This window comes from Nelumbo nucifera, chromosome 4, assembly GCF_055504915.1.
Source record: "Nelumbo nucifera cultivar China Antique chromosome 4, China Antique-T2T, whole genome shotgun sequence".
Taxonomy (NCBI): domain Eukaryota; kingdom Viridiplantae; phylum Streptophyta; class Magnoliopsida; order Proteales; family Nelumbonaceae; genus Nelumbo; species Nelumbo nucifera.
In genome coordinates, this window is record NC_142652.1 from 3,996,306 (window position 1) to 4,006,605 (window position 10,300).

The window sequence follows — 10,300 nt, forward strand, 5'->3', positions numbered from 1 at the left end:
GCAGGAAGGTTGGGCGAAATTTCAAAAATTTCTCTCTCTCCCACGTGGGAATCACATTCCCTATTTTAGAAAACTGCATTTTCAAGGATCAATCTTGAACATAAACCAGACCAGATTTGAAACCAAAAGGGGAGTGGATGGTTATACCTAATACGAAGTAACAATAACCTCCAATGAAGGTGTTCATACCCAAGGAGAGATTCAAAGACTGCTTCCACCGAAGATGACACGGTGCAGGATGAAGCAGAATCAGCAGGGTGGCTTTTCAGCAAGAATCTGATGGAGGGCTAGTGAGCACGACTCTTGATTACCTTTTCTGCCAAAAGGTAATATCAAGAACACTTCTTGACCACTCCCACAGGTGGAGATCGAACTGGTATGGCGGCAAGAACAGGAGAGAGAAAGAGCAAAAGACATAAGCAGTCAAACTGTATGCTGTCATCGCTCTTAAATCAATAGACTGATGGATCAACTAGAAGTTCACCCTACTCCTCTATTTATAGCTTTAAAGAGAGGTTCTCCTAATCCCATTAGGAGTTTCCTAATCCAAATCTTGTATTTGGATTTGGTAGATAAAGATCAACCCTCCTAATCTAATTAGGAGTTTCTTGATCCAAATCTCTATTTAGATCTGGACTCTCTAAGTGGATAGGGACAATCCCTTATCCTATCTGCTGATCTAAATCCCAGAACCGCCCCTCTTTAATTAATCTTATTAAGTCAGTTCGAATTGAACTTTAGGCCCATTAAGTCTATGTGCTCACTTATCCTCTAAACTACTACCCAATTGGTCATCCTTGTATTGTGTGGGACCCAAACATTGATCTACACATCAGCCATATGGGTTCAACCCAACCTCTATTACAAGGCCTGGCAAAATTCACTGTAGGAGACAGTGAACCCCTGAGTCCATCACCATGGGCTCTTAATGGGCCCAACATTTGCACTAAATGGTCCTTGGGTCAAGCCACCTTATAAAAACCCAAAGACTGTGGGCAGATGCAAGGTTAGCCCATTAGGTATTACCCTCAATGGTCTTACACTTAACCTCTCAGCCCATAATGATCAAGCACTACCCGACAAGAGAGGACCTCTCCCTCGGCTGCAAGGTACAGTGTTGCACTTTCTACATACATGGATCCCAGGAATTAAAACATTTTGCAAACATTTTGAAACCATAATATATATATATATATATGTATGTATGTATGTATGTATGTATGTATGTATGTATGTATGTATGTATGTATGTATGTATGTATGTATGTATGTATGTATGTATGTATGTATATAAATATATTTTGCAAAACAAATTTCAACGATTGAAATCAACTGCCGGCAGTTTTGGTTTCCATCAGAGAGAGTGCATCCCCGATCATTCACTTTGTCCGACAAAAGGGCTGATCTTGTCACTATGATCACCCACTCAGATGAATTCTCGGACTGTCCCAACATACCCAGGTTTTGACCCCCTCTAAGGATCTCACTGATTGGCATATCAAAGACAACCCAATCCGACACCTAGTGCAGTATCATAATCGAGTCTAGGGGTCAGGTGTAACATTCTAGTTTTGCCCATTTATCTACAAGGTTTAGGGCAATACTGGAATTCTGGTCCGGTTCAGGGTTTCAAGAAAACCCACACTGCATGTACCTCAGGTCTCACCCTGGTAACTGAGACAAGATGCCCCGACCAACTTGGCAGCACATCAGTGTCAGCCTTGGCAGGATAAATCTTCCCAGATCTATCCAACGGCTGTGAAGATTCTAAACTAACACGAGTCTCATAAGTGTCAAGTTTAAGGGTATTACACAGAAACACACCATAATAATATGAATCAAATATGTACTTTATTCATTTACATTAAATGTCATAATGTACATCATTCTGATTGGAGATAAGGGCATACACTATCTAACATCTCCCACTTGCACTTAGGTCCAATCTGGTATAAGCCGGAGTCTCATGCTTTCCACGTGTTTCTCAAACACTTTCTGTGTTAGTGGCTTAGTCAATGGGTCTGCCACATTCTCCGTTGATGCTACCTTTTAACATCAATCTCCCGTAGATCTAGTGTAGTCACACAACAGTGGAATGTGTGATGTGCTGAATTCCAAATTCCATAATGAACACCTTCATTCATTAGTCAGCCTCACTTACGACAATGTGTTCGGCTTGGGTTGTGGACTGTTATTCCACCACCGACCTACTGCCGATCTGAAATACCTCACTAGCTCATGGCCCTTCGCACAGTGGATTCCCGCCAGCGACAAGACTATTTTACGAAGTGGGTGGAAGCTGAACCTATAGCAACAATCACAGCTCGCAACATACAGAATTTCTTTTGGAAGAACATAGTATGTCGCCTCGGGCTACCTCGGGTATTCATCTCCGATAATGGGAAGCAATTCGAGGATATTAAGTTTCAGAATTGGAGTGCCGAAATGGGAATTCAGAAAAATTTCACCTCGGTGGCACACCCTCAGGCAAACGGGTAAGCGGAAGTTAGTAGCAGAGCCATACTTCGCGGACTGAAAGCTCGCTTAGCTCGAGCCAAGGGGTTGTGGGTAGACGAACTGCCCAGTGTACTCTGGGCGTATCGGACTACCATCAAGATTGCCACAGGTGAGACTCATTTCAACCTCACTTACGGCACAGAAGTAGTGATCCCAGCAGAAATCTAGGTGCCTACACTACGCTTAGAGGCATACGGAGAAGAGACGAATGATGACGAGCTCCGTACCAATCTAGACCTGGTGGAAGATGTACGAGACCTGGCATACATCCGGACTGCAGCCTACCAACAGAGAGTATCTCGGTACTATAACTCTCGGGTCAGAAAGTGACACTTCCGCGTCAGCGACTTGGCTCTTCGGAAGGTTATGGTACCTGAGCCCGGCGTTGGTAAGCTCGGACCAAATTGGGAAGGTCTGTACCGAGTAAGACGGGTATTCAGGGAAGGTACGTACGAGCTCGAGACTCTGGAAGGGAAGCAAGTACCTCGAGCGTGGAACATTGGCAACCTAAGAAGGTATTACTTGTGATCATTGAATTGGAGAGAGGACTATGAGTCACTCCCAGATGCCCAAGGGCCATGATGCCGAACTGACATAAGACCTTAGCACTACGATAAGTCCCAGTTGCCTCTTCGGCATGGGCGGATAAGTCCCAATCGCCTCTTCGGCATAGGCAGACAAGTCCTAGTCGCCTCTTCGGCATAGGCAAACCAGTTCTCATGCATGAGGCATAGATAGTTCGGGTACAAACCCTACTATGTCAAACCCACCTCAGCATATAACAACAGGTTGATCCCATTTGAAGTCAGACCCGATGGCTCAGCACTGAGGGATAGCCGACACCTAAGCAAGTAGCCTGTGTGCAGACAGGTCAAGTATATACACTACAGTGTTTGCCCACCTCGGTGTACAACAATGCGAGGTTATCCCTACCAGTAGTTCCAGCTCGTTATCTCGACAGCTCGGGATAACCAACACTTAGATAAAATTTACTCCTATTTTTGGTATAGTTCGCCAGTTCGGGAGTTATTTACACTTAAAAATTTTTTTGCACAGAGATAGCCAAAATACTTGTATTTCAATAATGTAAAGTTTTGAGTACAAAAAAAAAAAGAAAAAGAAAAAAGAGAAACTTTCACTATGAACCGAGCTCGGAGACTCGGGGTATACATCATAAAGGACCAAGAAAAGAGGCATCTAGTCACTTCGCGGCTCCTCGCCCTTATTGGAGGCTTCGGCGGGAGGATCTGTCTCCATGCGGCTCTCGCCAGCACTGGTCTCCTCCTCCTCATCGGACAGGTCACCGTCACCGTCGCTTTCTGCTTCGGAGTCTGGATCTTGGACAGCTTCGGCGGCCATCTCCTTTGTGATCCTCAAATTGGTTATGACACTGAGGTCGAGCTTGGGAAACTTACGTCGGGTCAGCCACCTGGTAAGTTTAAAACCTTTGCGGTAGCTCACCGTCCCCACCTCGACCATCTCTTTCTGGTACTCCGTCTAAGAATTGTACTCTTCGACGGCCTTGTCCTTGGCCTCCTCCATTGTCTGAAGAAAAATCTCAGTTCGCTCCTTCACGTGAGCCTCGAGGTTCTCCACCTCCCTCTTCAGTGCTACTTCCCACTCCGCGAGCTCCCTCTTCAAAGCCGCCTCACACTCTTCGAGCTCCTTCTTCTCTGACATCAGCAACGTGATAAGCTCCTTCTTAGCCCATGCATACTTCTTCAACTGATTATTTTGGTTGCGGGCTAAGTTCAGCTCGGTGTGGGCCTTGCGGGAAGACTCCTCGGCTGCAAGGGCTCGCTTCAAGTTCACCTCGGACTGATAAGCCAAGGCATGGATGGTTGAATTCACCTACCAAGAGAAGAAAACAAGCGTCAGCATATAAAAAACCAAGTACAAGACAGATCAAAGAAGACAAGTCCGAAAACTTACCACCATGCAGTGAGTAGCCGCATGGGCTCCGAGCTGAGCAATCGGCAGTTCGGCCCAGCTAGCAACCTCTTTGACAAACATTGCGCCTTTGCTCTTAAGGAGGCCGAATTTCGGAGTCAAAATGCTCTGAGCTGCGTCATCGCTGCCTGAAGAAGCGACAGCTACCGGGGTGGGCTCCGAAGACGTAGCCTCCTTGGGCACGCGGGGCGGGGAGAGCTTGCCCGTTTCCTCCTTGACCAGATCTATCACTGGAGGTTGCTCGACGGTTGATGGCTGCTCGGGCTCTGGAACAGTAGCTGGCGGGGACTCAACACGATCTCTTTTTTAAGCTCTCTTCTTTTTCCCCTTCTTCATATTCCCGATGAGTTCGTTGGCGGGGATGTCCATGATAGCTGCAATAAAAACGAACTGTCAGAAATAGTACTGAAATAAAACAAAGGAAATACAACAAATGGTGACCTATCAGGACTCATACCGGCCTGCACGAGCTTCTCCTCGGTCACGAAGTCTTCAAACTTTAGGCCGAGCTCCGCCCAAGATCGGAGCGCCTCACTCGTCTTTAGGTCCAACCTGACACCGGGGTCCTGGATGGCTGCCCTCCAATGGATCGGGAAAAGCCACCCCTCAGTGTTGCAGACCATGAAATAGCTCTTCTTCTTGGCCAGGACCTTATTTAGGAGCTCGTGCAAGAGTTTGAAGCTAGGACGAGTTCTTTTTGATGGAAAGAATAGAAGAAAAGATGTCGAGGTTGAGAGGAAGGTTGTAGTCATGGAAAAGAGAAATGGTTCCTACGATGTTGCGGATGGAGTTCGGGTGCAACTGGTCTATGGTGGTGTTGAATAATTTTATGATTTCGACTATCAGAGGGTGAAGTGGAAGACGAAGACCAACTACGAGCTGTTCCTTGAAGATCACGATCTCGTCGTGACCATGCTTTCAAGGGAAATTACCTAAGGGATACTATAGACGAGGTCGTTGGGAAGTCTGTACCGGGCTACTAGGGATAGAAGCCTGTCCGCCATCATTGTCGACGGGCCAAAGTTATCTGGCAGTCGACCTCGATGCGAGGTGTAAGCCAGGTTACCAGAGGCTTCTCGCTCCTCCCGAGGTGAGTCCACCTCGGGAGGACTGTGGACCGCATCCTGACCCGAAGTAACCTCTTCGGTAGGAGGAAGATCTACAGCCTGAACTGAGGTACAACGAATTCACCGCTCCCATCTAAGAGGCTATCGAAGCTAAAGCTAGACATAATGGAAAGACGCAGAATCAAAAAAGAGAGCTAGGGGAGACTCACCAAAGGAAAGACGGAAGAAAGGAAGACAACCTTGGAAAGACACTGAACTGAAGGACTCGAGCGCGACCTCAGATTGCAAATTAGCGGACTTATGGCAAAGAAAATGAGCCCCTTGCCTCCTATTTATAGCTGGTGTGTCCGGGGATCAACGGTCGAGATCACCACGATCCGACGGCTCCTAGGAAAACCGGTTGCATGACCCCTGAGGTTGAAATCGGTTTAGCGCGTGTTTTGATGTCCATGGAGTTTATAAAATGGCGTGATGTCCACGCGTACATTAGACGTGACCTAGGTTATTCCTGGTTGAGCCGGGCGGTCGAACAGGTCCGACCAATGATTCACCCGTCAAGCTGCCTAGACCTCATGCCAAATCCACCTGGACTCGTCATGAACTCCCCACACCGGGTTGAGACCTTGTGCTCGGGGAATGGGGGCAATTGATGAAGGGTAATTTGCCCCGACCTAGAGAAAAGGGGACACGACCTGACTAAGAGATGACAGCTCAGCCTGGCAAGCCTAGTTCGCAACAATTGAGCTCGGGTATTCAATGACCTCGGCGCAGAGTCACCTAGGCATCCAATCTAGTTCGAAACTAAAAGATCGAAGTATCAGCTCGGGGCTACCGTTCCGGACCGCCACGTAACGAATCCGAAAGTTTCTCTAGTAGACTCTGAACCTCACGGGATCACGCCGCGTAACGGTAGGCCTAATCTTCTCCCCGCCCGGATCAGACGGAATTGATAAACTTTATTAATTGATACATTACTCCCCAATTAAAGCGGAAACGGATCCCCTCAGGACGAAGATCCCTGAACCGATCCACAAAACCCGCGAGGGCTCAACTATATAAAGGCACCAACCCCAGTGACACAAGGTACACGTGATTTTTCTACTCTCAAGCTCTCTAGCTCTCCAACTCTCAAAGCTTTCAGCTCGCATCACAGTTTACTAACTTAAGCATCGGAGTGACCTCGTCGGGTTAGCCACCCCGGGTTCTCTGATTCGTTGTCTTGCAGATTCACCAAGCTCGCTACTCGACTAGAAGCCAGATCACCCTCCAGCAGGGAGTAGTCAGATCGCGCAACATCAGATAGAACCTGAAATTGATATTAAACCACGAAAAATGTCCTATTTTTAGTTCAAATGGCAGGATAGCTCCAACAGATGATGGATATTATTCTCAATGGCTGTCCTGTCACACCTGAAGAGCTGAAACATATATTGATCCCACTATTAAGCCACAAAACTAAATCTGAATGACCGAACCGATTCAGATCGAGCTAGATCTTCTCTAGATGGAGCTTAAAAGCACCGATCAAGAACAAAACCTCATCGAAATCTACATAAATGGAAAAATACCTCATAAACCAATACCGAAGGAAATCTAAAGGCGACACCATCAGCAAACAAAAGGGGAAATTCTTGGAAACACACTTACATGTGAAGAACCAGAAACCTCAGTAGATGATGGCAAAAGTAGATGAAACCTTCATAACTTTACCAGAGAACAGAGTAGAAACAACTGAAAAATATCAAAACGTCTGTAAATTAAAACAAGGTGGATCTAGATGTTACTATAATGACGATACATCGATTGGCTAGCAAGATCTATACCCCCAAGCTCCAATTCTCTCTCAGAATGCCATGAAAGCTCCACTTCCGTGCTTTGTACAGGAATGGCGGAACTGAAATGACTCAAACTTGAAGGGCATTTTTGTCTTTTTGCATGCCATTTAACGGCTTGTTAACACTGGGTATTAAATTATCGCAAAATGAAAGTTCGGGTACTAGATTATCGAGTTTTAAAGTTTGGGTACTAAATTGGCACTCAGCCTAAAGTACAAGGTACCTATTTGGAATTTTTCCTAAAAATAAAGAGGAGAGTATGGAGGCTTGCTACCGCAAAATGCATGTGCGCAAGTGTGTGCAACGCAATGAGGTGTTTTAGAGGTTGACTTTTGGTGTGAGGCTAACCATTGATGTTTCAACAATCACGATTCGATCTAGTGTGATCAAAAGACATTATTCAGAAGTTAACAATCATTAACTATTACCTATAGGGTTTCGAACCATGGGGCATTTTTTAGAACTGAATTAGTACTACCAGTTTTTGAAAAACCAGTAACCGGAACTGAAATGAAGCCAGTCGGTTAACCAGTTGACTGGTTCGATTAACCGCTGATTTTTTTGTTTTTTTTTATTTTTACAATATATATTATAAAAATATATATAAATATATAGTAAAAAATTATAAATGTATATAATATTATATTTTAAATAATATATAGTATGTGATATATTTATATTTATATACACAATGCATCTTTATTAATTTATAATATATAAAATATATATAATATACATAAGCATATATAAAATATATAGAAATATATGTATACCGATCAGTTCGGTTAATTGCCAGATTTCTATATTAGTTAACCGAAACCAAACTAGTATCTTCAGTTTTTTAAAAACACCGAACTAACCAGTTCAATTAACCGATTTTTCGGTTTTTTTTGCTCACCTCTAGTTAATTACCATTTTAACAGTCATAATGTTTGAAATTGTGACTATTCAAGGAGCCTTAAGTAAATGCACTCACAAGCTTTTCGAAAATCACTCTTGTCTCTCTCTGTTCGATCTTTTACTATCTCACAGAAGGATTCTTCGATCTATTATATCTTGGGAATGGATTTGCTTGTAACCTAACAACAAACTCAGTGAAACTGAGTGGGGGCAAATAACATTCAAAGACAGTGTTTTCAAACATGTCTCAGAGCTTCTCCTCCAAGTTTTAGTGACCTCAATTCCCAACATAAGTGGGTCTCAATTCACAAATGTTTCATTTTACCTGTTTTTTAAAAACACAAAAAAAATAGAGATACAACTGAATGATATCTAAAAAATAAATCAACTTTTTCAAATTTCAATATATCATGTTACCTTACGTTCATCGTAGAGTTAATAATTACAAAAACATTTTTTTAAATAGGATTTTCAAATGCGATTTTCTTGTCGATTCCATTTAAGTGCTGATGTGGCATGAATAACATATTAACAAAAATGGAACACGTGAAATGCTCCGATGCCAAGCAACCCACTTGATTTTCTAGTGAAAGTATTCTGGTAGCATCTCCAAAGCCGTTTAGTCAGTACAACTCAATGAATATTGAAGTCGTCCCAAACGTGCCCTTATTAGGGGGGAGTTTTTTTTTTTAACCAAACCGACCTAATTGATTTTTTAAAAATCTGAATTGAAACCAAACTGATGCAACTAGTTAACCGCGGTTAGGTTTTTTTATGCACTCAAAATAAAAAAAGGAAAAGAAAAATAGCTAAACAAAAATGGCAAAAGGGCGGGGGCAAAGTGGTGGTCGATGATTTTCCGATGCCGGATTGGTTGGTGGTTGCTGTTGCCCGAAGTGAAAGCCTAAGAGGTGGTGAAGTTGCGGAGAATGAGAGAGAGAAAGAGAAAGAGAGAGAGAGAGAGAGAGAGAGAGAGAGGGAAGCACTGAAGCAAGGGGAAAACTGGCCACTAGGTGAGAAACCATCGGTCGAAGGATGACCAACACCGGAGGAAAGACTAGTGATTGGGGAAGACAAAGAGACAGGAAAGACTGAGAAAGCCAAGGGTTAGCCTATTAGGTTTACTGGTTTAGGATTTGAAGAAGGGGAAACTAGGAAAGGGGGAAAAGGTGGACAAGCGCTAGGTTTATTCGATTTTAAATAATAAAAATAAAAATATAATATATACAATTTATTATTGTATATATACCGGTTGGTTTGGTTAACCACCGATTTTTTTAAAAGGTTAGTCAAAACCAAACCGATCAGTTCAGTTTCGATCGATTTTTTAAGCCGGTTCGGTTTCCCGCTTTTTTTTCTCACCCCTAGCCCTTATGACCGAACTGAATAGCTGCTTCAGCTGTTTTCAAACGGTCGAAATGCAAGGAATGGCTATATTACACGTTTGGGTTGGGATCGATGCCTAATATAAGGGGATTAAACTAGGGCTGAGATTAAAATATATAAAGGGTTCAGCCCCCAAATTTCCAGGCAATTAACCAATTTTTTAGTTCAGTTTCGATCGATTTTTTAAGTCGGTTCGGTTTCCCGATTTTTTTTCTCACCCCTAGCCCTTATGACCGAACTGAATAGCTGCTTCAGCCGTTTTCAAACGGTCGAAATGCAAGGAATGGCTATATTACACGTTTGGGTTGGGATCGATGCCTAATATAAGGGGATTAAACTAGGGCTGAGACTGAAATATATAAAAGGTTCAGCCCCCAAATTTCCAGGCCCAGTATAGAGTTTGGCCTGGCCTGGGATGGGCTGGGCACAAAACCTAGGCCTAGGGCCAGGAAGGATGGGCTCCAGCGTTTTTGCATTCTACCACACCTAATTTCTGTGCTTCTGTAACCAACTGTAAGCGAGTCAGATTTTCTTTTTTAAAATCTGGGAGACGGTTACCGTTTAGTGCATTGTACTAAACTATACATTTTAAAATCAATCAACGATGTTGATTGATGGTTGTGAAGACAAAAGAAGCCACTGTAC